Genomic DNA, 27,912 nt, shown 5'->3' with positions numbered 1-27,912 from the left:
GTCTGGTCCCTCCAGCACGCTGGGCTCTCCCTCAGGGGCCCCAGGAGCCAGGGTCAGGCCACCCCTGAGCCCAGGCCCTCTTTTCACCAGGAGAGGAACAGGAAAAGATTCAAGCCCTGCTTGATCGAGCTCCCAGGAGAGAAGATGAGAGTTAGAGACAGAAGGAAGAGCCAGCCCATGCAGGAGGACACAGTGAAGCTGGCCAAGTCTGGGCCTGGGCTCACCAGAGAGAGGGAGTGGGGGCTCCAGGTCCAGGGAAGGAAGTGGGAGGGCCCAGTCTCACCTGACATCACTTTGTCTTGGGCAGGAGAGGTTTTTCCAGGGCCTGGCATCCTCCTGGGATTTCAGAGTGGCATCCAGAATGCCCTGTCCTGTCACCAGCCAGGCCGGAGCCCCACTCAGCTGGTGACTCACACTCGTCTTTCTGTGGAATCTTCATGCCCATCGTTCAAGTCAAAAGGCCCAGAAATAAACCCTAGACCTTTCTCCCCAGTCTCCTTCACTTTGCCTGCACTCCCTCTTTGTTGGGCTGGTTCCTGCTCCGCCCTCAGTCCTCACCCCTGAATCCTGCTCTCTGCTCCCTCCCCCAGCTTTGCTCTGGGCTCCTGTTGCAGAAACAGGACTCATATGTGCAGTGGCCTCTGTTGTCCCATGCTAATAGCATCAGATTTGAGCACTCACCCCGAAGCTCCATGTCAGCACTGCCCAGGACCCTTCCTCTGCAGGTGTCACATCTCCTTGGAGCAGGAGGGTTCAACCCAGCCTGGCTAGGGGATCACGTGTGTGGGCACAGATGCTCGGGTGACTCTTTACAGTTCACAGGGACAAGCCTGAGCCAGAGCCTGAGAGAGACACAGAGGGAGGAAAACAGAGGGAGAGAGAGGGGCTGGACTATGATAAACAGAAAAAAGATATTCGGGATTTTCAGGGAAAGGTGGAAGATGGGAAGCAGAGGAGGAGAGAGAGAGACCGGGAGAGGGAAGAGACAGAAAGAGAAAGGAAGAAGGGACAGAAGAGAAGAACCAAAAAAAAAAAGGAGGAAAAAAAATGGAAATGAGATAAATTCCAGACCAAGGAAGGAGGAAAACAAAAGGAAAAGAGAGAAAGAGAAAACACCCAAAAGACAGAAAAGAATAAATACATAGACGTACACAAACCTGGGCGTGAACGGCTGTGTGCACGTGGGCGCATGTGCATGCATGGGCACACACACACACACACACACTGCTTCTGGTCACTGTCCTGGCCCATCGCTGCTCCTCTCTTTGTGTCTCTATCCCCATGACATGCCTTGGGCTCCTAAGAAGGGTGTGGTCTCCAGGTACCCTCTCTGCTGTGACCTGTCCCCTCCCCACCCCTGAAAATTCCTGCACTTAGGCTCGGATGAACAGAGGGGGCCAAAATCTTCATGCCTCACACTTGTCACCCAAAATTGGATCTAACCGCCTCTCTCTCTTCCTCTCTCCCTTCTAGTTTCCTTAGTAACTGACAGTTCCCCAGTGAATTCCAGACCCCGGGTGACAGACCGCTGTCACTGTCACAGAAGCTCTCTCTCTTAACGGCCCCCCCCGCCCCACATAGATTCACAGACTTTGACGGGGGTGTGAAGATGCCTGGGTAGGCTCAGGGGTAATTAAAACATGTACCATTTATTCCATAACAGGGAGCAGAACTTTAATTACTCACTCTGAGGGTGAGGGCGTGAGTGAGGAGGTGGCCGCTGGGGGAACTGGGGAGGGGGACCAGGGACGTGTCTGCTTTTCTTCTTTCCTTTCTATTGGCACAACTTGGATCGGAGAGGTGGGAGGTGGGTCTGGGAAAGCGAGGGGATGCGAAGTGTGTGTGTGGGGGGAGAAGCAGAGGGTGAAACTGGATTGTGTTCATTAAGGCAACACAAAACTGGGAGCCGTAATAATAATTAAATTAATTATAAAAGCAATTTGCTTTTGAAAATTTGATTTGACAGCTTACTAGTGGCTGCACTGATCTAGCAGCTCTGGCTTAAAAATAGTCAGAACAGAAAACCAACTAGAAGAACCATCAGCTAATTTTAATTAGACGCCAGGATTGGTAAACAAAATCCCGCACCACCCTTTCATCGTGGCTGACTTCGATTTAGGGAGATGTCGGCACTGATTTGGGGAAAGGAAGAGAAAGAGAAGGTGCCTTTCGGAGAGGGGACAGAAGCTCTAGGGGGTCCAGGTAGAGGCAGCTCCGCTGGGGGCTGGTCCCTTTGTCCCCGCATGTTTGGGGAGTATCTGCTTGAAGGCGCTCTGGTGGCTTCTCACCAACTCAGAGAGGGACTTGCTGTGTGACCTTGGCTGAAGGTGGAAATGGCTCTGCTGTGTGGCCATGTGTGTGACTCTGTGACTGTGTGTGTGTCTGTTGGAGGGGGGCATCCCACTGGCAGCACTCACTGGACTAGAAGAGAAACGATGTAGAGTGCTGGCCACACTCTCCTGCCTGGGCTCCAGAATGCCCAGTGGTCTCAAGAAGCTGCCGAGTTTGGGGTCTGGACATTTTGATGAAGAGGCAGGAGGGCTGGATTTGGGCACGGAGAGGCTGCTGCAGCCTGTGGCCCTAACGTCTCCAGGCCCCACTCCGAGCCCTGACTTCCCCAGGCCTGTGCTGCCATCTCTGGTCCCTTCTCTTCCCAGAAGTGCACACGTCCATCCCTTCTCTCAAAAGAGTGCGTTCCTGCCTCAGTCAAAGCGATGACCTCCCTGTGCTGTCCCTCCTGGGCCCACTGCTCCTCCCCCTGCGGCATGGGAAGCCCTCCCCGCTCCAAACCTCCCTACCACCCAGCATGGTGCCCGGCACCTAACGGCATCCAGGAAATGTTTGTTGACTGAACAAAAGACCAGTGTTAACCTTTCTCACTATCCCTTTAGCTAACATTTGATTATCCACCCTCCTCTCTCTCTCTCCCATAAACCCCACATTGTCCCTTCCCGTCTGTTCCCTCTTGTCCTCTGCGGGCTGCAGTCCTCTCACTGCCCCTCTGGAATCGCTTGCTCGAAGGTCACCAAGCATTTCCTCCCCTTCCTCGTGCCCTTTGTTCCCTATGGGACTGGCACTGTGACCAGCTGCCCGCAGGCCCCCCCGCACCCCAGCCACCTCATCCTTACGCCTCGCTCTCAGGATGGTATCACTTGCTTCGTTCAGCAAGTTTTCACGGAGGCTCCTGGCAGGGTGGATGCAGCTGGCAGGGAGAGGATTTGGGCCCCCTCACACCGCCGAGAGCTCAGTGCCTGAGACAGTCCTTTATATCCTGCCCTGTGTTTTCCTGCTGCTCGGGTCCCATGTCTCTAACCATGCAACAGGCATTTCCACTTGAAAATCCCTCTGTTATTTCAGAACCAGTGTTTAAAACCAGATTTTCCGTGCTCTCCTGCCTCCATCACACACACACACACACACACACACGCACACACACACTTTTCTCCCAGCAGCCCATTTCTCTGAGCCTCACCTCGCCTTTCCAGCACCCAAGTCTTCCCTAAGCCATCGGCTCCTACTGCTCCCTCTTCTGGTCTTCCAGCTTAGAATCAACCGGCAGGTCCTCCAGCTCTTTCTTTTCAATTTCCCCTCCCCTCCATTCTCTGGGGCCCCACCCCCCTTCTCTCTGCTCTGCTCTGCCCGGGCCTAACCTTCCCTCTTCCAGGCTGAGCGTCAACCTGACCTCCAGGTCCTCTCCTCACCACCCCGCCCACATCGCATCCCCTTGCTGTGGAGCCCATGTGCGGTGCTCTCCGCTGTTTCCCGTGATGGTCTCTCAGGTGGTATTTGTGTGAGCGGCCAGGCCCTGTCTCTCAGCCCCTCGCTGAGCCCCCTGCACGGAGCCCCACATGGGGCTGTGTTTGAGAGGATGCAGAGGGAGGAGGCGGCACAGCCACAGCAACAAGGGAGGCTGGACACACCCACACGCCGAGAAGCCAGGAGTCCAGAAGGCCAGGAAAAGCAACTGGGAAGGAGTTACAACCAGAGGTGAAGGGAGAGACAGGGACGTGGAACGTGTGGGAAAGGGCTGGGGACACATGGTCAGCAGGAACCTCAGGGAGACGAGGGGTAGATTTCGGTTAAAAAGCAATAAGGGAATGAACAGAAGACAGGGAATGGAGCTATTTTCTCTGGAGCATAAACTAAGACTTGTGGTCTGACGAGAGTCTTTGCCGTTGAGAAGGTGCTGGAAGGTTAGGGCTCTGCTGGTATTACAGGAGGGGGAAGGAGGCCTGACTAATCCCAGAGGCTGACAGCGTGGGGCAGGCCCTACTGCCAACACCTGGGTATCCTGGGTCCAGGCAGAATATGCGGTATGTGAGTGTGTTTAAGTGTATGAGTGTATACGTAAGGGTGTGTATGTGAGTGTGTGTCTATGAGTGTGTGTAGCTAAGTGTGCATGTGAGTATGTGTGTCTGTGAGTGTGTGTCTATGTGTGTGTGTGTAGTGGGTGGGGTGGGAAGGTGAGGGAGAAAAGCCAGACTGTTCTGACCTCGCCGATTACAAGCTAGACGACCTTGGACAATTACTTAATCTCTCTGAGGCTTGGTTGCATGATTTACAAAGTGAAGATAATTAGTATCTTGAAGATTGGTGTGAGGATCAAAAGAAAGAAAGTGTGTGAAGCCCCTAGCTGGGTTCCTGGAATGCAGTCTGTGTTTACGGCGTGTTCGTTCTGACTGTTATTCAAGCAGACCCCTTTCTGACTTCTGCGTTTTTACTCCTACTGTTTCCTCCTCCTAGATGGCAGGGCATGGTGTGGCAGAGCTGGAGGACCTTTGAGATGATCTGGTCCAACACCCAACCCCCTCGCTTCATGGAGTGGGCCACAACACCCAGAGGGTGTGGGAGACTTGCCCACGGCATCCTGGGAGTTGGTCCCAGGCTGGACCCAGGCTGGACCCAGGCTCCGGACTCCCATTCCAGCGCCTTGCCCATGATGTCTCAGAGCTTTGAGTGCAGGGTAATATAGGAACCAATGACACAGAGGCTGCAGTGGGGACCTCAAATTCAGGCCCCGGCTGTGGGGTGTCCAGCTTGTGGGGTAGAAGCCACGGTGTCTCCTCCTCCTCCTGGTCCCCACGGCCCAGCATTGTCTGGGCAGGCTCTGCCTGGAGCGGGCAAGGCTCATTGCAGGGCACTGGAAGCACTTACAGTCTTCTGGCTGAAAACCCTTCACACGTCTCTGCCGATGCATGTGAGGAGAGAGAGGAGTGCAAAGTCGCCTCTTGCCTAACTCCCTCCATACGCTCCAATCTGACGGGCAGCGAAACGCCATCCACCCGGCCCTACCCACACTCTGCAGGAGAGACGGGCAAGGGCTGGGCTCACCCTGAGACGGAGAGCTCACCATCCAGTACCTGGGTGCTACTGGATGGCAAATCCCGGCTCTGCCTGGCTGTGTGGCCTTGGACAGTTACTTCACCTCCCTCACATGTAAAATGAAAGGATCAGAAAATCTCTAATAGTCTCTGGTATTAAGCCTTTGGGAGACATTCATTTCCTTTTCTAAAGGATGTCTTATGATTTGAGCCCTTTGGCAGGTGTTAGGTATCTTCAGACAGTGGTGTGGCGACCCTGGCAGGGTGGGCTGGCTCCAGGGGTCAGGTAAGGCCAGCTACCTGCGGCCAGGCCCTGTCTGCCAGAAAGAAGTTGGGAGCAGGAGAGTCAGTCCTTCTGGATTTTAGGTCTGCCCTTGACCTTGTGTGACGGTGGACCTTTATTTCTCCTCTCTGTTAAATGGGAACGTTGTATCTATCTGACCTAACTCACTCTGCGATCCAATGAAGACAATAGAAAGTTTTTTGGAAATGTTGAAAATCCTGTAAGTGTTTTCATTCGTAATGAATAAAAGTCCACTGTTCCTGGACTACAAGGTGGAAAGAGAAGGCAGATGGGAGAGAGAGGCTGGCCCAGAGCCCTAGGTTCTGCCAGTTTGGGAAGGTGCTCCAAGAGTGGGTCTTGCCATGTGCCTAAACCAGGAGCTGTGTCTTCTTATCCGAGCAAGACCCCCGTGGCCGGGGCTGAAGCTGGGATCTGTCCACAGAATGCCTCCCAAGAACCTCCTACCCCAAGCCTCCAGGCATACCCCAAAGGACAACTGGGAGCCCTACTTTATCCATTTCTGGACCTAGTGAGGGTCTGGGCTATTGGTACTCTGCTTGATGGCTGAACATACGTGGTCTTGGCCTCCTGATTCCCTCTTGGATGAGCGGAGGTGGGTGTGGCCAAGGCTAGAAGATCAGGAGATCCCTCCACGGCAGCAGGGAGCACCCCTTCAGGCATTGACCTTTTTCCAGGGGGACGGAGGCTGGGGTGTGGCTGGTTTCTTGGAACTCCCCCACCTTCCCATCCTCTTCCTCCCACACCCCACCCTTCAGCTCTCTCCAGTGGAGAGGTCAGGGGCTGGAAGGACTAGGCTGGGGTCATTCATTGCCAAGGGCTGCAGTCCAGGTCATCCCCTTCCCTCAGAACAGCCCCACTCTCTCTGCCTTCCTTGGGCAGAGCGATGCCCAGGCCCAAGGGGCAGCGGTCAATAAGCTCTGTATTCATTCCTCTGCAGAGAGCTGTGCTTATGGTGATGATCAATGTGTCAGGAAGAAGTGGAGAGACAGAGGAGAAAGGAAGGGTAAGGACAGAGGCAGAAACCCAGGAATCCTCAGCCAAACTGATGGCACATAGTCCTGGGGGGCCCAGGGCGGATGAAGAGCAGAGCGCTCTGACCACTTGGCCCTTTGGTGATCTAGCGTCCTGGGTGATAGTGAGTGTCCCAGCAGGGGAGGGGCCCCGGTTTCGAGGCTCTGAGGCAGGGGAGGCATTCTTATTTCCTTTGCCAAGGAGGATAGAAGCAAAAGCGTGGGCTGAAACCGCTCAGGAGGCATCAGAGAACACACCAGAAAGAACTTTCCAAGACCAAAGGCCATGGGATCAAGGAAAGCTCCTTCTCTGACAGTATTCAGGCAAATGAAGCTCACTGTTTTTCTCCCCACTTTTATGTTTTGAAAGCCACAAATATTATGCATGCCTGATGTGAAACATTTGAACAATAGACAGAGTATAGTGGATTGTGGGCGCTCACCTTCAGAACCAGCCCCGTCCTCTTCCTGCCCTGAGAGGTAACCACTGTGTGCACCTGGGGTAGACCCTTCTTTACGCCCCCATCTTTAAAGAAGATATTTGGAAGTAACAGTGAAATATACCTAGAATTTACTATGTGCCAGACATCGTGCTAAAGTTTTGTATGCATTATCTTATTTGAATTGGATACAACCTCCCAACACAATACAGATTTTTGTTTTTCTTCTTTTTCAAATATAAGACTATACCCAGCATGTTGTTTGCGGCTTGCGTTTTTACTGAATGTGCCTGGGAGATCTTTCATGGTGCTGTCTATTGTTCCCCTTCATTCTTTTTAAAGGCTGTGTAGTATTCCACAGCATAGCTGTACCATGGTGTGATTTTGTGATTCCCTCATTCACAGATATTTATGAACTACCGTTTTTTAATTGTTATAAATAATGCTGAATTGTAGATTCTTACGCATTTGTCTTTGTGCAGAATGTGTAAGGATTTTATATGATAATTCCTTGAATGAAACTCTAGACCAAAGAGTGTGTACATTTCTTAGCTTGCCAGATGCTTGTACACTTGTTCTGAGCTTAGATGGTGGAGCATCCTTTGCTTGGGGGTTTAGTCTCACCTGATTTGGGAAGGGTAGAGATTGGCCGAGCTCTGGCCCTTCTGTTCTGCCCTTGGATTAGATGACCCATAAATGAAAAGCAATGAGGTCAGAGGCAAAGGGACACTCCCACCCCCAGGGCAGTCCAGGGCGCCCCCATCAAGGGGCCTGGAGGAGGCACCAGGCACTCGAGTCCTCAAAGCCGTATGGACCAGGGTCCAAGGAGCCAGTCGTAGCTCTTTTGCCAGAGGAGCCTTCGATAACTGCGTTTGGAGGGCAACCTAAAGCCAAATATAATCCACAATTAATTTCATCTTTGTTTGGAATTCATGAAATGATAGATTTTCAAAAGAGATTGACCTACCCTTAGATGCTTGAATTTGACCGAGATTAAAAGGCTTTATTTGCATCCCATGAGTGTGTTCCTAGAGGAGTCCCACAGCATGCTGGGGGAAGAGGGGGGGAGGGTGTTGATGAAACTCATGATGCTGACCCGCACAGACGCCATGAGGGCGGAGTCTGATTTATTTGTTTGTGTTTATTGCTGTGTCTCCAGTGCCTGGAACAGCACCTGGCACCCACCGTGAGTGCTCATTACATATTTATAGAGTACAAAGGCTTAGGAGGCACTACAAAGTAGCCGATCCCCCAGACTCTTGATTCGGACGCAGGCCCCACAGACTAGCTGTGTGATCCTGAACAGTTTTGAGTTTCTCTCTAAACTTCAGTTGCCTCATCTGTAAAATGGGAATAGTAATATTCCCTCACAGTACCAACCTCATAAATTGTGAGGATTATATAATAAAAATTATTAATATCATTAATTATTTTAATAGACAATAAACACAACTCAACTTTGCAGGAGTTTTTCCTTCTCAAATCCCTTCTAATCTCTATCCTAATTCATCCCATTTCTCTTGAACATTGTAACTGTCCTAGATTGTCCTCCACATCATACTTTCTTCTATCTGTTGGGCACCAAGTTCAGAGCATTACACCCTTGAGACCAGTGAGGGTATGAAGCCACGGGCGGGGGCAGGGTTGAGGGCGCACCGCCACCATCGCCATCCGCTCTCTGAAGAATGTCCCTTGTTCCTCCACCCACATGTCCTTGTGCCTCTTGTCTGTCCCTTTGTGAGTCCCCTTCACTCTGATTCATACTGCCTGGGCCCGCTTCAGGCTGGGCATCCCCAGCTGTCGAGCCGGCCCCTGACTTGGTGGGCTCTGACTTTGTTTATGTTCTAATCACTGGGCACTGGAGCCCTGGGTTGGCATTGACGGGTCTGAGAATCTGTGAGCAGAATAGGATGACTCCTCCCAACTCACTCTGGAAAATAAAGAGGAGAGAGTCACCGTTATTGAGTACCGACTGTGTGCCAGGCGGTGGACTAGGAGGGCTTGCTGTGGCTGTTACCGGATTCATCATCTGAGGTGTAAACAGGAGGAGAAAAGCGGGTCTCTCAGAGTCTAGGTCACGATCCCATGGTTCCACAGCCAGGAGATGTCAGAGCCAAGGTCGGCACCCGGCTTAAGGTGTGACCAAATGTTCTAGGGTGCAGGGGTTGCTCCCTGAGGCTCTGCTTGCCAGGCACCCCCTCTTTCAGCCCTGGCTGTCTCGCTCCAGCAGCCCCATCTTCCAGAGCTGTGCACAGCCCTGGAAGAAGAGAGGCTGAAATCTTATATAATTACCCAAATCATGGCTCCTAAATGGCCTCTGATTACAGCACTAAAGCCCCTTTCTGCAGCGCAGCCCCGGCTCTCCTGAATAGAGCTGCGGCCACTTTGTGCGGGATTTTTTTTCTTTTCAAGCGAAGGAGATGGCTTATCCGCATGCAAAGTAGGTCAGAACCCTAGCAAAGATCTTTTCAAACACTTGGCTTTTTTGAAGTCCTGCTACGAAACTCCTTTTGTTTCTCCTGGCTTTGCCTCTTCCCTCCCACCCTTCTCCTTTTTCCAAAGGCGCAACGACATCGACATCAAATGGCTCTAACCGACAGCGACAGTAGAGCTGCACACGATACACTCAATTATAAATGATGCCCGGTGAGCCCGGCTGGGCCAGGAGTGCCTACTGCAGCCAGGCTGCCTCAGCCCAGTGCCTCCCAGCTGTAAGCTGCCTCTACAGCATCATGGGCACCTGGCTGGTCTGCCCCCAAAATGCCTGTCCTTGCCCTTGGTCGCACCAGCCCAGCCGAGGGGTAGGTGGACTGGGTGCACCCATGCCTGGGAGCCACTGGCTTGAATTTGTGGTGCACAGTATTAATCCAAATTTGCAAAAGCCCTCTGCTCCCTCGGGAAATCAACTCAGCTGGAACAGTTTGGGGCTTTGCCCAATGGCCTGCTATCTTGGGGGTCATTTCTCTCCCTTTTGCCCTTGCTTGCCCTCACCTCCCAAGCCCCAGCCTCCTTAACTGTGGATAGAAACCAGCAAGCGTTGTTTAGGCATCGAGGATGCTCTTCAGTAGGATGATATTTACAAAGGTGATGGCTCCTGACATGACCTGAGACCTTCACCCCTTAACGAGCCGGTGGGATGAGCAGGCACTTCGGCCCCTCAACAGTGAAGGAAGCCAGGCCTCCAGAGCTGAGGGAGGTGACCACTGGTGCTGAAGACTGCAGGGCCCGTGGGTGACAGGGGCTTGAGGCTTCTAGAGCCCAGGGACTGGAAGGTGTGAGTGTGTGTCCTCACCCAAGAGGGACCAGTGATCAAGATGAATCTGAGGCTCTTTGCCTGTGGGGATGGTGTCCTCCAGGAGTTGAGCAGGGTCCCACCTAGAAGCATCTCCTCTCACCCATCCTCTGTTCTCTCTGGACCCGGCAGGAGAAAACTCCCATTCTGTTGTTCCCTGCCGTCTTTCTCCTGTCCATTGCAGTCTGGGTCCAAAGGATAGGTAATTTCCCAGGAAGGCTAGTGTCTTCAGAGGTATTTAGAAGGGGCGCTGCCGTAGACACTTCAGGGCAAGAGTGGGGAGCAGGCTTAGGGATGTTTGTTCCATTCAGTGAACAGTTATTGAGGACCCACCATCTGCCAAGGTGGATCTAGGTGCTGAGGGTACAACAAAGCAGTCAAGACCCCCACTATCGTGGAATGTGCACTCCAGTGAGGGATACAGACAATAGATCAATAAGTCCATAAAAATGGTGATAAAGGCTTAGGCAAAGTAAAACAAGGAAGAGAGATAGAGAGTCTGGGTGCCTGCAATTTTAGATAAGGTAACCAAGAAGGCTCACGGAGAAAGTAATGTTGAAATGCAGGCCCAAGGGAGTGAGGTGTGAAACATCTGAAGAAAGTGTTCTGTGCAGAGGAGACAGCAAGTACAAAGGCCCTGAGGCCCAAGGGCATCTGATGTGTTTGGAGAGGAAGAAGGAGATCCTGCAACTAGATCAGAGCAGGTGAGAGGCAATGTACCCAAGTGAGTTCAGAGTGGTAACGAGATGGAGGGGTTGCAGATTTTTCAAGGTCTTGATGTAAGAGCTTTGGTTTTACACTGAGTGAGTGGGAGCCACCACAAGCTCTGAGTAGACGACTATGAGGATCTGACCCCCACTTTTAGTAGGAAGCGCTCCTCCTGCCATGGATGCTCCCGGGACAGCTCCCCTCCCTCGGTCTCCCAGTTTGCTGCTCTTTGCCCATGAGCTAGAAGGGGCTGGGCCAGATTGGAGGGGAAATTGAATTCTTTTTTTTCCAGGAAAAGGCAGAAAAAGAAGAACAGAGTTCGGATCAGATATGGGGACTTCGCCCACTGGGTGATCCTGGGGCTTTTGGAGTGACAATAGTGCTGGTCCACTTGCCTCTCCGAGGATTCTGGGAATTTGGGGGCTGGGACGGCTCCAGGCTGGGGCCCATCTCTCCCAAGATGTTCAGGCGCACATATGTCTGTGCGCATCCCTTCTCTTCATTTTCCCACCCTTCGGGGTGTCCGGCTTCCATCCTTCCTGTGGGCTCTCTAATGACTGTGAGATGAGGTACTGCACACAGCAGAGAAGCCAGCAGTGTGGGCAGGTCTGAAGATGCTGGATTTCTCACCTCTCCCGCCTGCTCCCTCTCTTGGCGTCACCTCTCCCCCTCCCCTCTTCTCACCCCTCTGCAGAAGAGAACCACAATACATGTGTGAAGATTGCTTGCCGGCTGGAGACGCTCCCAGTCTCCTCCCTTCCCAACTCAGAAGCAACAGTCTTCCTTTCCACATCCTGCCCCAACCCTGCCTGTTTCTGGGAATCCTGGCATCTCCATCCTTTCTCTCCTCCTTTCCCCTCCACCATTCAGGAGACACTCCTGGCCCTTTTAGACACCGTCAGGATTCCCTGGGCTGCTAAATGAGGACTGACTGCATCGGGAGACTTAATCTGTGATGAAACTGTTGAGTAGGGATTGTATTGAAAGCATCCCAGGGTGCCCATTCCCATTATTTATCCTAATACAAAGGATCCAGGTCTTGGAGGGAATTATAGAAGTTATTTGCTTTTTGGAACTCTAAAGTGAATAAATCTGAAGTATCAACTTACATTCATATACACAGCTCTGAGCTTGCCCTCCACTTGGGTAGGAGAAAAGGTGAGCAACCCTAGGTTTCCTGTCTGTCCCTCCACCCCCTTTTTCTTTCTTAGGGACCTCCCATGGTAGGCCCCCCGCGCCCCGCCTCCAACACAGGGTTCTCCCTTCTTCTTGAAGGTAGGAGCCAGCCACCATGGGAAAGGCAGGCTTAGCCACCTCCTTCCAGGCCAGAGCGGGTCTGTTTGCCTGTGTACACTACCTCTTCTTTTTGAGAGGGAGCAAAAAGGAGAGAGAAAATGAAACACTTTTGCCCCCTCCTCATTAGCTCTGAGTCCCAGGTGAGCTAGGGAGCTCACAGCTCCTTTTGTGTGGCTGGCGGCCTGTTGCGTCTCCATGGTGATGCCTTGAGGCTTCTCAGAGCTGGGGACCAGCCTCTCTCAGCAGCATTCCCCGAGCTGAGCTGCCAGCCTCAGGGATGGGTGGGAGGAGGGACTGTATGGAATCAAGGGAGGTCGGGATTGGGTTGGCCTGGGCACTCTAAGTGTCTTCTTGCCCCTCAGCGTCTTCAAGACCAGCAGCAGCTTTGGAACCTGGGTTCCAATCAAAGAACACAACCCTGGTGTGACATTCAAGGTCTTCTAGAGCTGGTTTCATGCTCCTGATCCAGGTTCACCTCCTATCACTCCTCTACCCAGAGCTGCTACAGAACCTGGCCTCATCTCCTCACTACCCCCGAAACAGGATTTATTCCCACCCCTGTGCATTTGCTCCAGCTGTGCCTCTTGTCTGGGGCCTTTCCCTTCCTTAGTATTTTCTGACTTGGTTCCAGAGTCACCTTCTCTGGGAAACCTTCCCTGCTACAGACCTGAGCCCTCGGGGCTCTACCCAACTTCTAAATCCAGACACCTACTGCCTCTCTGGATCTGAGCTGTTGCTGGGAACACATACTGGCCTGTGTTCTTAGTTCACTTTGCACATGAGGGGTGGGTGGCACAGTGGGGAAGACATGAGTCCAGTGTCTGATAGTCCTGGGCTTGTACCGTGTCTCTGCCATTTGTTAATTTGCCCCCATAGGATGAGTGCCGCCTACTGGTTGTCTCGCAGAGCTGGTAAGCAGCCTGCAGGCCTCAGTTTCTTCACCTGCAAAATGGAGATCCTAGTAACTCCTTACAGGCTTTTGAGGATTAAACGAATTATCGTCAGTGAAGGTGAAAGTGCTGGTATGGGGTCTGGTGAGCAGACGGTCCGGCCCCTGCCTGCTGTCTCCCTCCCCACCGCTAGTTTAAATGCTGCCATTTTCTCCCCCAGCCCCCTGTATTTTCCCCCTGCAGCCCTTTGCACACACACAGAATTAATAATTGGTTTCTTGTACTGATTTACTTGATGTTTCTCTTGGGGGGCGAGCAGGCAATGGACATCGTCTGATATGTCCATCGCTGTCTTCCTGTGGCTAGCACAGAATCTGGACAGGAAGGGGCTCAAGAAACCTCTGCTGACTGACCATCTGTGCATGGATTGGGGCCTGTCCACCCCTAGACCCTCTGCTCCTAGAAGGCAGGTACTGTTTTCGCTTCTTTGAGTCTCCATGGAGCCTTGCATATAGTAGGTGCCCTGTAAGGGGCTTGTTGGAGAACCGTCCTTGGTTGAATATCTTGCCACACAGGAATGGGTGATGCGGAGGCACCCTCCTAGGTGATTTCTAGGAACTGAAGAGGGTCCCCCTTCTGTAGAAGGTCCTAGAGTTTTGGAGGCAGAGGGGTAGACCAAAAGAATCCCTCCGTGTCCCTTCTAATCCTGGAGTTTATGGTCCGCAGAAGCAGGAAGCACTTGGTTCCAGAACGTATTGGTCAGCTGGGGAGAGACCACGCCCCTGGGGCCAGATGGGGAGACCAGGCCTTTGCTCTCTCTGGGCTGGTACATTGATTGGCTAGAGTTAATTCCCGTGAGCATTGCTGAAGTTGGGACAAACTCAATTTTAAGTTAAGTGGAAATATTTTTATTTGAGTTAATGTACATTGGATCTGGTAAACACACAGAGTATATTACTACACACTCAGGAAATGTGCAGTCCGATCAGCAAAGAGATTAGTTTTAAGTGAAAAGACACTGGCAGACGCTGAAATTCATTGACTTGTTGAGAATGTCTAGATTTGGATACAAATGCGCTGGAACGCTAGATCAGTTTGGTGTCTCAGCCCATTCGCACGGAGAAGCTATTGATTTTAGTTGATATGCATTGATTCCCAGAAAACAGGACGGCTTTTGAAAATGAACTTCCAGTAATTTCAGGGAGAAGCTGGCGCGTTTGTCTCCACGCGAGGCTGACTTGTTTTGTTAAACGTGTCTCTACGCCTCGAAGGAACGGAGCAGCAGACAAATATCTTCGTATGAATTAAAATGCATTGATTCTTGGAGGGAAATGATGGTCTCTGTTAAAAGCTTTTTGGAGATGTTAGCATGCAAGAGTTTGAATAAAGCCTTTGTTCTGCGCCCCTTCCTCTCTGCCTTCTGCTCTTCCCGAAACGGTGGCAGTTTTCAGAGCCCATCTGAAGTTGGAGGTGGTGGTGGGTGGGTGGGGTGGGAAAAGGAGGGGGGCCCACTGCACTGCCAATCCCCTGCAGCCAGTGTGAGCATCTCTCCAAGGAGAGGAACATCCAAAGCGTTCACAGTTGATCTTATCACCAGACAGACGCATAAGATCAGGTGCCCAGGTCGGAGCCGAAGGCAGGAGAAACAAAGGTTCTGTTGCTGAAGAAAATAGCAATGAAAAGGAGGGGCCCAGCGGTTGGGTGTGGGATGCAGAAATGAGGGGGTGTGTGTGCAGTTTTGGTCTCTTGGTCAATGGCCTCTCTGTGCTGAAGGGGAAATGACTCGATGATAATCATCGAAATGATGCGAGAGTGAGTTATCTCCCTTTCTTACCTTCTGAATGAGTTGGACATGAACCAGAGGCGTAATTTAGGCATTTCTCACCCTCATTAATGAATAGCTCCCATGGGGTATGCAGACAGCACGGCTGGAAAAATGATTCCAGGAGCCAGGAAGGAAGCGATTGGCCCGGAACTTATTTTTCATGTGTTAAGACTCCCTGGATCTTTCTGGATCAAAGCCACTTAAGACAACTTTGAGGGTTGATCATGGAATTAACTCCTCTTTAGCCACTCCTAGTTCATCTTCAGCCCCCAGTTACACCCTGGGTGGGTAATTAAATCCATTTGGGGGGTGCTTGATGGCTGTGGGTGGGGTGGGAAGTGCTGACCAGTTGCCCAGGCAATGCTGCCCATGGAAGCTAAACCTCTTCCGTGGGTGACAGAGGGAAGCCTGTGAGAAAGACCTGAGAAGGAGGCTTAATTCTGAGGCACTTCCTTTCACCTCTGGCTGTAGCTGTTATAAATCAAAGATCATCGGTCCACATCTGCTTTCCCCAGACAGTAGATTTTCTCCCCCTCACTCCCCTCTACTCGTCTCTACTCCATTCCACCTGCCCCTACTCTGCTTTAGAAAGGGGATTGCCTAGGCTTGGAAGCACAGGATCAAAGCACTGGAAGGGAGTTTGTGAATCTGACTCCATTCTGATACTTCGTCCTCTGCCTCTACAACACCCTATGCCAGATATAGTCTCGGCTTGGATGCCTCTGGCCATGGACTGCAGACCAGCTCCCAGGTGTCTTTTTCAAATAGTTCTGGTCAATGCAAAGTGCCCCCTACCCCTTATCTGCCAACACTAACACCAACCTAAATGAGCCTCAACCCAATGACTCTGGTTCTGTTCTCTGCAGCACAGAAGCAGTCTCATTCTTCTCCCACACGAGTGTCTTTAGACATTTGAAGATAGCCACAATGTCCCCACTGGCATTGTCCAGGCAAGACACCCTAGGTTCTTCAGCTATTTCTCACATGACATGGTTTCAGATCCCTCCATCATATGTAGGACCAGCTACATAATTTGTGTGGGGTCCCAGCACAAAATGAAAATGTGGGGCCCTTTGTTCAAAAATTATTAAGAATTTCAAGATGGTGACAGCAGACAGCATTAAATCCAGCACAGGACCCTTCTGAGCGACTGCACACATCGCATGCCCATGAAGCCAGCCCTGACCATAGGGGACCTCTTTTCCCAGATTTCAGTCTGCAGTGTCCTTCTAAGTGATGTTCCAGGACTAGTCTGTCCAGGGCAGAAGCAGAGTGACTGTCACTTTTTTTCAGGATGTCTCCTTTAGTGTTTTGGAAGCAACTGACAATAACATTAGCTTTACTGGCAGTCAGAGCCTACAGGTGAGTCATAAACAGCACAGTATCCACTCAGATCTCTAGGTTCACACCTGTAGCAGCTGAGCAATTTCTCTCCCCATCTTGTGCAGTTGCAAAAATCCGTAGTGGTGAATTTTGCTTTGCCCGTAGGACCCATCCCAGTGCTTAAAAGCGTGCATTGTCCTTTAGGCAATTTATTTACTCATTCAATCCATAGATCAATCACTGAGCGTCCACCATGTGCCAAGCACAGCGATAGGAGGTAGGATACAATATGAAATAAAACCTGACCCTGGCCTGAAGGAGCTTTAGTTTAGAAGAGAAAAGATAGTTAAACAATAGTTACATGAAAATGTGATAATTCCTACAACAGAGATGTACTACAGGAGTGGAAAAGATGGGAAATGACTCTGCTTGGGAAGTCATGGAAGGCTTCACAGAAGAGGTAGCATTTGAGATGGCTGTTGAAGGGTGGGTAGAAGTTTGACACATGGAAAAGAGAGGAGAGAAGCCCGATATCTGACAGTCTGGGTTCCTCCGCACGAACTCGCACCTCATTTCTTTTGGCCTTTCTTCTAGGGCAGTGCCAAGGAGGTTGGCCCTCGTGACTCCCCACAGATTTCCACAGCCTCTTCCGTCGCTGGGGCTTTCAAGCAGACCCCAACACCTTGATGGGAAGACATTGCTGAAGTTTTTGCTGCAGTTTTAATTTCTTGACATCATCTGGGTGCGTTGAGAAAAATGAGATCTAATAATGAATGATTACAACTCTCAAGTTAAGTCTAGTTGGTTGACTAATCAATTTGGTTAAGTGAAAATCCATAGCAAATGAGTCGACCGCAGTATGACATTTCTCCATCCAATTTAAATTAAAATCACCAACCATAATAATTTCACAATTACTCAGGGAGGGCACACTGGAGACTTGACCCCCGGAGCAGAGAAATTGCAAATGCCGCAAAGAATGGGCTGAGAGTGGGGTGATGAGGGAGTCGCTGGAGATGAACTCTGCCTGAACTGCTCAGCCTCGTCAGCTCTCGGGGCTGGGGGGTCTGTGAAGGATGCTGAACGGCAGTTTCATATTCTTGGGTGCAGCTCTGCTTCTCTCCCCTGGGGAAGCAAGAATTTCTAGCTTCCTGGCTAAAAAGCCCACAGAGGGCTCCTCCAACAGGAGAGAAGGGTCTCTCTTTTCCAGACAAGAGGGTGGGAAAGAGGTGAGTGTTAATCTTTCCATTTCAAATTTTCCCAAATTTACACTATCGGTTCCTGGGCAGTGAATGCCATGTCTGTTTCTCTTGAGTTGAATTGCTAAGTGTATGTAACACTGATTAATTAATAGGTTTTTGATAATAAGGGTGATGATGACAGAGCAAAGGAAAGGATTATATTTTATCTAATATGACAAACACTAATTTGCTGAACATCTCCTTTATACCAGGCACAGTATTAGGCAACAGGGAAAAAGAGATAAATTAAGCATACAGCCCTGCCTTCAAGGGGCTCATAGTCTCTTGTGGTAGCCTGATAGATCAATACTTAGTAATAGTATATAAGGCAGAATGTCATTAATGTTTACTAAGTAACCTGAAAGATAAGAATGATTTTGATCAGAGAGTTTCATGAAAAAATTTTGTATGCCAGTCTCCTCATCTGTAAAAGGCATTTAATAACAATGGCATCTCAAAAAGTTATTGTGAGATGGGTGATGAGACTGATGCTACTGGTTGTCCCTCAGTCATTTTTCTATGCTTATTCTATAGCAGTAGGACTCCCAAATGTTAGTTAAGTAAATGGCTGCCTGGAATCAAGACTGCATTTCCCAGCCTCTCTTGCTAGTGTGACCACGTATAAGTTTAGGTCAATGGAACGCAAGCAGAAGCAGGATGTGCAGCTTCTAGGAAGTGCCCTTAAAGAGAGAGAACATGCTCTTGTCCTCCCCTTACTTCCATCCTGCTGGCAGGAATTCAGGAACAGTGGCTAGAGCTAGAACAGTCATCTTAGAGCAAAAGTGACTTTGGAAGAGACGACCATGCAGGCAGAGCAACAACATAGAAAGAACCTGGGTTCTGAACACTGTGCTGCACATACTAGCCTTGGAGAGCTTACCTCAGGAGCTAAAAAAAAAATCTATGTTACTTAAACCGTTATTTTGGGTTTATTGGCACTCCAAGGCAAGCCAAATTCTAATTAATTTAAGTGAATTGTTGCATATAAAGCACTCAGAACAGGGCTTAGCATGTCATAAAGGCTCAAGAACTGGTGTATAATATTAGTATTTTCAGTCCTTACTCTAAAGGGCCAGAAGACAAAGACTCTGCCCACTGAGCTGCAAGGTACTTGCCTTATTTTTCCATTGGAACCCTTGGCTGAGTAGCCCAGCATTTGGTACCATGGTCAAGGCCCAGCTCTTCAGCCTCTCCTCCTCCCCTAGTCCATTCTTCTCATACTCTCCGTTTCCCACACTCAACACCTCCTCCCACCCCCCACACCAGACCTAAATCCTGCTGTCACCAGCTTAGCAATTACTTATAGAGAGAAGCAGCAGCAGCAGCCCAGGAGAAGTATGAGCAGGGAGTCGGGTCCTGTGGATCAATTTGTAATTTTTCTTGTGGCGGCAAGAGGAGCATGAGGGATGTGTGCACTAAATCCCCAGCACGGCAGCATGTCTTGGCTTGAATTATTTATCTTTGGGTCCCTTGGCCAAGTGGGACTGAGGCCTCGGGAGGAGGGGAAACAGTGGGTGCATATAAGTGCTCCCCAGCTTAGGCCATTATTGGGGCTGGTGGCAGTGGCGGGCTGAGGATGACGCTGGTCCTGAACACCTCGCATAGGAGAGGGCAGGGCAGTCTGTCTGTCTAGGCAGGCAGAGGTACTTCCAGTTTCTGGGCAGATGAGAGTCAAAGAGGCACCACTTTTCATTGCTGGGATCCTTAGTAGAAAAATGTTAAAACTGTTGACTCAGAAATAGCAGGTGGATGTTTGCCTATTGTTGGGTGCATATGTTGAGAATGTGTAAGCACATTTTCTTTTCCCTAGCAGGGAATGTGGAGGCTCTCCTGGCTTGGTGGGGAGGGAGTCGTGGATTATGGCTTTTAGAGAGAGTGAGTGTCTCTTACCTAAAGCTGTGAATTTGATAGATATTACCTGTGCTCACCAATATTTCCAAGTCTCTTCCCTTTCCTGTGCACAGGAAAGAGTTAATCAGTATTATGTGGCTAGTTCTGGCCAATGGAGGGTAACCAGAAAAGATGTGTGAGCATTTAAGAGTTGGTGTGCAGTTTTCTCCACATTGTTTTTGTTTCTGTCTCTCTTTAGAAAACCCTGAGATGGTGATGTCACAATCTAGTGAAACCTACACCAGCCTGGGTCCCTGAATGCCTGTGTGGAGCAGCCCCTTGCCCAACAGCAGGAGGCACGTAGATTAGTGAGAAATAAACGTGTTGTCTTAAGTGACTGGGAGTTGGAATTGTCGGTACCCGCAGCGCACTCTAAGCAGTGCTGATGAGTGGTGCTGAAATCAAAGGGGTGTGCAGATCCTTCAGCTTCAGCAGGAGGCCAAGGTTCACAAACCGGAAATTGGAGCCTGAATGGGTGACTAGACATTTGTGTGTGTGGCTTGGGCGCAGAAGAAGTCAATAACAAATGCTGATGCATGGAATTGGGATGAGTGAGCCCGGAAGTGATACTGAGAGTGGCAGGGTCAGTTGGTGAGATCTGAGAAGGTACCTGGGACAGACGCCTCTGTTGCTCTGACATTCTGTTGTGACATAGATCATGGAGGACAGGCTATGTTTAAGATCCCATACCCAGAGGAACAATTCTAGAACCCTCCTCAGACCTTGTTATGTACTGAATTCTATCCTCTTCCCCAAAATTCATGTTGAAGTCCTACCCGCCAATGTGATTGTATTCAGAGAAAGTGCCTTCATGGAAGTAGTTAATGTTAAGTGAGATCATAAGCGTGGTGCCATAATCCAATAAGGCTAGTGTCCTCATAAGAAACAGGAGGGACACCAGTGCTCTCTCTCCACACGCACACAGAGGAAAAGCCACATGAGGACACATCGAGAAGGCGGCCATCGGCAAGCCAAGAGGGGAGCCCGCACCAGAAACCAACCCTGATGGCACCTTGATCGTGGGCTTCCAGCCTCCAGAAGTGTGAGAAAATAGATTTCTGTAGCTGAAGGCCCCCAGTCTGTGGCATTTTGTTAGGCAGCCTGAGCTGACTGTTACAGACCTTGAACTAGGACTTGTTTTCTCGTGTTCCCTTCTCCACCTGCCCTCAAGCTTTCCCATGGGGGACTTTGTGTATGGAGTCATATCTTTTTGAGGTGTAGAAGAAAGAGAAGAGAAGGGAATAATGAAAATACTAACACCTCCTTGCACTTTTAACCAAATGCTTTTTTCTGTGTTACCACACTGGATTCCAATTATAGCCTAGTAAGATAGAGATAATTATTTTAGGCTTAACGATTTTACTCATTTACTCGGCAACATTTCTTGAGCATCTACTATCTGTTGGGGCATGATGCTGAGGGGTGGGGTGCAGAGTTGAATAGGCTATAGCTCCCAAGTGGCTGAGTGAATTGAGGCTCCGCAGGACAAGCTGCTAATTCAATCTGGCATGGCTAGTCAGGATTGGGTCCTGGCTGTTTAGCTCTGTGCCTGAGTTCTTGGCGAAGAAAAAGCAAAGCAGAGACTTAGGCTGTAAAAAATGCTGACGGACCCTGGCATTCCAGCAAGAGCTGTCTCCTCATTGTCCCCAGGGAGGTGAGCATCAGCATCACACCTAGGCAGTGTGTCCAGCTATGGGTTGCCTGCATCCCAGTCAGTCCCCACCTTCCTCTCTGCTGGCAGAATCTTTTCTTTGTCTAGCTTTCCTGCACCCGTGCATCTCAGGGAAAGCTGACTTCTCGCAGGCTCCGAGGGCAAATCGTGTAGGGAGCAGGGCAATCGCACTCAATTTATTCTACTTGCAATTCTAACCAATGAGACACAATACAGCCTGCAGAGATTCTTCAATTTCTTACCCTAAAATGGGCACAAAAGAGGGACATTTTATTTTTTGAGAGGTATTATTGTGTGAGGACATGATGCTTAGAGCAATTGCAGCCACTTTATGACCACGAGAAAACAAGCTCAAGATAATCCCATAATACTGAGCAGAGCAGAGCAGAGAGAGAGAAAGAACTGGTACTTGATGTCGATCACTGAATTAACAGGGCTCTTGTTATATCAGATAATAAATATTCTCGCTGCATAAGCTCTTTTAGTTCTACTTGAAGCTAGAAGCTTCCTAATTTATACAGGCAGAAATAATCAAAAGTGCGTACCCACTGGTTCCACCAGTGACTCACTGTGTGGCTTCAGGCAGGTCACATTACCTTTCTGGGCCTCAGTCTTCTCATCTGTAAAATGAGGGTGAGGATAAGGGTGCACCCCAGATCTAACCCCTCAGATTCTGTCTGGGCTCAGCACTGGGATTGGTACCCTGGAGGCGGGTACAAAGAAGGACAAGAAGAGCTGATTGGAGTGAGAAAGCCATCTATGATACGGCTGGTGGAGGGGAAGAGAAAGGAGAGGAGGAGGCCGTCTCCCTCCTCACTGTGTGAAGGAAGGAAAATGTGTGTGAGAAGGAGCCAGCTGAGAGAGGAGGTGTGTGCGGCCCACGAAGGAACATGCTGCAGGACAGTCCTCCCTGCGGCCGTTTCGGGATTCCTCACCTCACTCTTCTCTGACTGGTGTCAGCCCGCGTGCGGTCACCCACGGCCCTTTGTGCTGGCACATTTCACTGGGCTGGATTAGCTCTCCCTTGCGGGCTGCGGGGTGGCAGAGGTTGGGGGTTGAGAGTCCGTGATAAGCACGGTTTTGTGCCGGGTCTCAGAGCCACGTGAATCAGAACTGCCAGGATCCCCGCGAAAAGCAGATTGTGGCTTCCACCCAAGACCTGACGGATCAGCTGTGCTTTGCGCCTTCTGTGCGTTACCAGTCCTTGTCATCCTCGCAACGATGCTGGAAGGTAGTCCTTGTAGGGGTCATGTTTTACAGATGTGGAAACCGAGGCCCAGCAAGGTGTGATGTCTTGACCAAGGTCACATGGGTGATAAGTGATGGAGCTGGGACTCCAGCTTCAGTCTGACTTCATTCCCACTCCTGGCCTGGCCTGTGAATGAAGCCTTGGGTCACTGGGGCGGGCTTTCTTCCCCGGCTTGCTCGCCCACCCCTGACCCATGCTTCAGTGGCCCAGAGCTCCCACACTCTTGATGCTCTTTTTGCCTCTGCAGAGGCTCTTTCCCAGAGCAGGGGGTCTCTTCCTTCATCCCCTCCCTCTTTCTGTAGAATTTCTCTTCTGCGCTCCTCCAGGGCGAGCCCCACCTTGACTTTTAAGCCTCCTTTGATGTGTGCCCTCCCCCTGTTCCTTCCTTGTTCATGCCAAACAAAACAAAATCTAATGAACAAAATCTCTTTTCATTATACTTATACGTCATTATATTCATTTATTTTTTCACTCAATATTCATCAAATATAACTGAGCACTGATTATGAGCAGATATTGTCAAGTGCTTGAAATACCAAGAGTGAACCTAAATGGATGTGGTGTCAACCCTCACAGAGTTGTGGTCAAGTACACCTCTCATACTGAATCCCACTCTCTCTCCACAACCTCCTCAGCACTGTGCTATTGGTGATATGAAACCAGGTCTCAAGTGCCCAGGACAATGTCTACTATTAGTAGGTGCTGGGTGGAATCAATAAATTAATGAGATGGGGTAAAAGGCCATGAAGGGCAAGGCAAGGTACGTTTCAAGGAGGTCAGGCAGCCTGCCTCCTGTTGCTGCATCCTCAGAAGATGCGAAATTGTCTAATAAATGGTTTTGCAGCCCAGGGCCCTAGAGAGGGCAGCTGACATGCCCGAGGCCTGAGGCCAGCGCCCAGTCCGAGCCCACGTTGGGAGAACGCATTAGGAATGCAAGGTGTAGGAAATAGAAATTATTAAACTCGTAGATAGGGACAGAAATGCCTTTGTGAGGCTGCAGAGTTGGGAAATTATGCTGAAGCAATGCATTGCAAATCAGCCTGCACTCGGCAGCAAGGCAGAGAGGGGCTTTTGTTCTCCAGGTCCCAAAGTTCCTTCGGCAGCTTTGTGTGCAGCCGCGGAGGCCCTTCTGGGAGGAGAGAAAAGCTGGTAATTTCGTGGCCGATTGGCAGACTGTCCAGAGCCAATAAAGATATTTGTTTTCTTGCTGAAGTGCGCACAAACCCAGATCTCAGCTCCCTGATTTTATCTTTCTCTTCTTGTGATCTTCCCCATTTTTCTTTTCCGTTATGGAGAGAAGTGAAACCTGGGCTATCTTTCTCCATTCACGTGGCTTAATGTGAGCCCAGTGGGGATGGGGTCCCCATCCTGATGGCCCATGAGGACAAAAGACATTTGCGCAGGGTATCTGGCCTTTTCTCCAGGTGTCCATCTGCTTTGGCACAATCTACAGAGATTAACTTTGCCACTTTGGCACCCTGGGGGGGCTTGATGCTTACACTCCCATGAATCCACCCAACATCCTGCCGTGTTTGATGTTGTTTGCCTGTTTTAAGGATGAGCATAGGTGAGTTGTCCAAAGTCTCAGAGGTAGTAAATCGTGGCACTGGGATTTGAAGTCGGGTTTATCAGTTTGCAAAGTCTGCAGTCTTGGCTTTCTTGAGAGCCCCCGTAGCATTGCACTCCAGCATATTCATGGCGTCCCTGATGATTGAAGAAGCTCTCACTCTACACTGGGGGCTCCCGAGCTGGGTTCTCCAGCAGATCAATCCTAAGTCACAGGGACATCTTGAAGTTTTAACAGGAGTATCTGGTTTGGAAATGGAAGGGACTTTTGAGACTACGTAATTCATTCCCTTTCCCATCTGGACCCATTTTCCAGATCATGAAACTTAGGCCCACAGAATTTAGGGACTGGCCCAAAGTCACAGCCAACTCTCGAATGGCAGATGCAGGACAAGGACCTGTACCCTCACTCCCAGGCCAGCATCCTGTCCATTTCATCTGCAATATCAATTAGGACTAGGTTTAACTGTAACAGACATCCAAAAGATAGTCACCTTACTCCCTGATGTGAAATAAATCAGAAGCCAGCAAATCAGATGTAAAAGAAATCAGAAGAAGGTATGGTAGTGTTGGGACCAAGACTTTCTCTCTCTCTTCACTTTGCTATGTGTGGCTTCCTTCCCAAGTTCACCTCATGGTCCAAGATGGCTCCTGACGCTCCAGATATTACATCCAGCAGCTGAAAGGAGGACATCATTCCCATTCAGAAGACTTTCTGGGAGTTTTATACAATGCTTCTGTCTCACTGGCCAGAATTTAATCTATGGCCATACTAGTTAAATGGGAGGCTGGAAAATGTCATCTTTTAGCTGGGTACCTAGTTAAAAATCAGGATTCTGGTTCTATTCCTAAGAAAACAGGAGGGAATGGCTATTGGGAAGCAACTAGCAGCCTTGCCTATAGCTCTTTAGTCTCGAAACTGGCTGCCAACACCATACCTCCTGGTCTGTGCTCTAGGAATTCCCAGCTGAGAGGGAAGCTGAACCAGCACATCTTGACTGGCAGAAAGACAAGGGTTTTCTTTTTTTCCTTCGCCCTCCAGATAAAGGCAGGCACTTTAGCTCTGGAAGAGTTTGCATCATGGAACTTTTTAGTATAATGCCACCTAGCATATTTTTTTCGGTACTAATCTATTTTGGTCCACGTCAAAGACATCAGTGGCATATAGTTTTGGTGCCTTCCCAGATTTTGTGAAACATGAGGGTAGAGATTTAGAATAGACAAAGCAAGATGTAACGTATATGAGTGTGTCAATGTATGTACACGTATTTTTAGAAAGGAAGGGAAACTTCCACTCCCATGTGTCCTGGTACGTTTCCAGTCATGTCCCAGGCTGGAAAAGCATGAAACACTGATTTTGCTCATGTGCCGGTTCTTCAAGCAAGGTGGAGCCCGAGCTGCTGCTTTGAAGCCCTAGAGGCAGTTAGGCACTCAGAATGAGAGAACCGGGGTGTGAAGCAGCCTAGCGATGGTTTCGTCCAACCACTTGCTTTTATAAACGAGAAAACTGAGGCCCAGAGATGGTACAGATTTGCCCCAAATTTACAGAACTAGACCAAAATCCCAGCTTTCTGACTCCTAGACTAGGGCTGTTTTGCCTGGACCTGTTGCCTGTCTAAAATATATACGCACATATTTTATACTGTTCCTTAGCCACTTCATATGTGTTACTATTGTTTCCCCAACTAAAGGCTCTGAACCCCTTGTGTTCAAAGCACTGTGCAAGGCTTTGGTGTGAGGAGGAGAAAAAGATGAATAAGACTGAGTTTCTCTCTTACGGAATTTGCAGTCTAGAGTGGAACGCAGATACGTTCACAACTAATCGTAAGGCAAGCCAGGGGCCGCTGAGGGCCACCCAGACATACAAGTGATGATGGCCGTGGAAAGACTGAGTATTCGGCTGGGGTGGGGGGATGTTGGAAGACTTCCTGGTGGGGGTCTTTGAAGAAGAGAGGGGTGGAGGGAAGAGGTGATGTAGATTAGAGGGCGGCCACAGTTTGAGCCTGAAAGTCATAATGTGAGCAAACACCTCCCTGCCCTGGGCACCATTACTGGAATTGAGTGTTTAATAGTAGGACCCAAGGAGGGACAGCCTAGAGGGCTCTCTTATCCCTCCAGGGAGGAGCTCTAGTTCAATGAACTTGTTGGACAGTGTTCTCGGTCCTGTTTGGCCAATAAAGTGTCTGAAACAAACCCAGCTGGTGCCAGGTCCTTACCAAGACCAGTTGAGTCAGAATCTCTAGGGGTGGCACTCAGACATCTGTCTATTTCAAGCTCCCCAGGTGATTCTGATGTACAACAGGACACTTTAGAGCTAAGGAAGGAGGTGAGCGAAGCCCTGGCATAGGCCACAAGAGGAAGTATGGGGCGTGATGAGCTGAACTCCACGGTGGAACCTCCAGGAGGGGGAGGCAGGAGAACTGAGCCGCCACACCCCCTGGACTCGCTCCCCACTCTGCAGATGAGGAGACAGAGACCCAGAGCAGCGGGGAGCTTTGCCGAGGCCCTCCCTGCAGCTTGTTATGGCAACGCCACGGTTAGTACCCCCGCCCCTCGCAGCCCGGTTCGGAGCCACCTTCATTCAGCATGCCGCCACCCTCTGCCAGTTGCTCAATCTGTGTGGAAGCCTTTAAACGGCCAACAATGAGAAAAAGACTCTTTGTGGCTGTGGGCGCCTCTCTTCATTTGTGTGCAGGGGGAGGTCTGGCTGTTTCCAAGAGTGTTAATTAAGAAGTTGCCTGGTTCTCATTTTTGCTTGTCTTTCTTCTTGCTTCTGGGGCAGGCATGCAGGGCTGGGACTTTAGAGAAGAAATGGCTAGTTATGGTGGTAATGGTGGGGGTGGAGGTGACTACTCTGCCATCCATGTTTAGGGGCAGGGATGGGGACAAGAAAGGCAGCGTTCCACAACTAACGGAGCAAGGGTTGGCTGGAGGGACCCAGGAGGATGGCTTCACTCTGGAGCTGGTTGAATGTGGCAAAGGATGCCCCAGGGAGAGAGGTACAGCCACCAGCTGCCTCCGAGTCTGCAGCTGGTTTCTCGTCTTCAGGGAAAGGCATTGTTTGTTCGTTGTCTCACCTCAGGGGCAGTGGAGTCCAGGTTTGTTCCATTTCTCTTCTTGTACATTCCCACGAGCCCCCATACCCCGTCTTGGAAATCATTTTGTCAGCACATCTGCAATAATTTGTTCAATGTCTGTTTCTTCTGACAGGCGGGGTTCTCCTTGAGGATCCTGTTTACTCTCCCCATGCCCCCAGTGCCCCGCACAGAGCCTGGCAAGCAGCGGGCACTTCATAAACACTGGGAGACGTTGCAATGGGCTGACCACGGGAGAAGCACTCCAGTGGACCTTTGGAAAGCAGGTTCTTGCCTGATTCTGTCCCTCATGCTCTGTGGGATCGGGAGCAAGTTGCTGTCTCTCTGTGCCTTGTGTTTCCCCAACAGCAATAAACAGAATTAAATCTGTAAAGAGCATCAGCGATATGTTACTCAGATTGAAGCTTATCAGATGGGACAGTTAACTGAGTTCCGGGGGCCCTGGTTCTAGCTCCAGATCAGCCACTTGCTGGCACCACCACCATTGAACCCCCCTGTGCCTGGAGGGAGGGGGTGGGGATCAATCTTCAGGGCAGGTGTAAGGCCCTTTGAGAAGCCTCGACTGCCCATACACCGGGATGGCTTTATTTATTCAAGGGGTGCCCCCCATTCATTTTAACTAAGAACAGAGCAAAAAGTCTTTTCAAGAGAGATTTAAGACATCAGCCAGCACTTACAGAGAGTTTGTGCAGATCGATGGTCCTGGCTGGAGGGAAAGGAGTCAGAGGGTTCAGTTGTAAGGAAGCAGGTGTCTAACTTACTGGGGGGCTGGATGAGAGCTGGTATTACC

This window comes from Equus quagga, chromosome 14, assembly GCF_021613505.1.
Source record: "Equus quagga isolate Etosha38 chromosome 14, UCLA_HA_Equagga_1.0, whole genome shotgun sequence".
Taxonomy (NCBI): domain Eukaryota; kingdom Metazoa; phylum Chordata; class Mammalia; order Perissodactyla; family Equidae; genus Equus; species Equus quagga.
The sequence above is the reverse complement of the archived record's forward strand: the minus strand, read 5'-3'. Positions refer to the sequence as shown.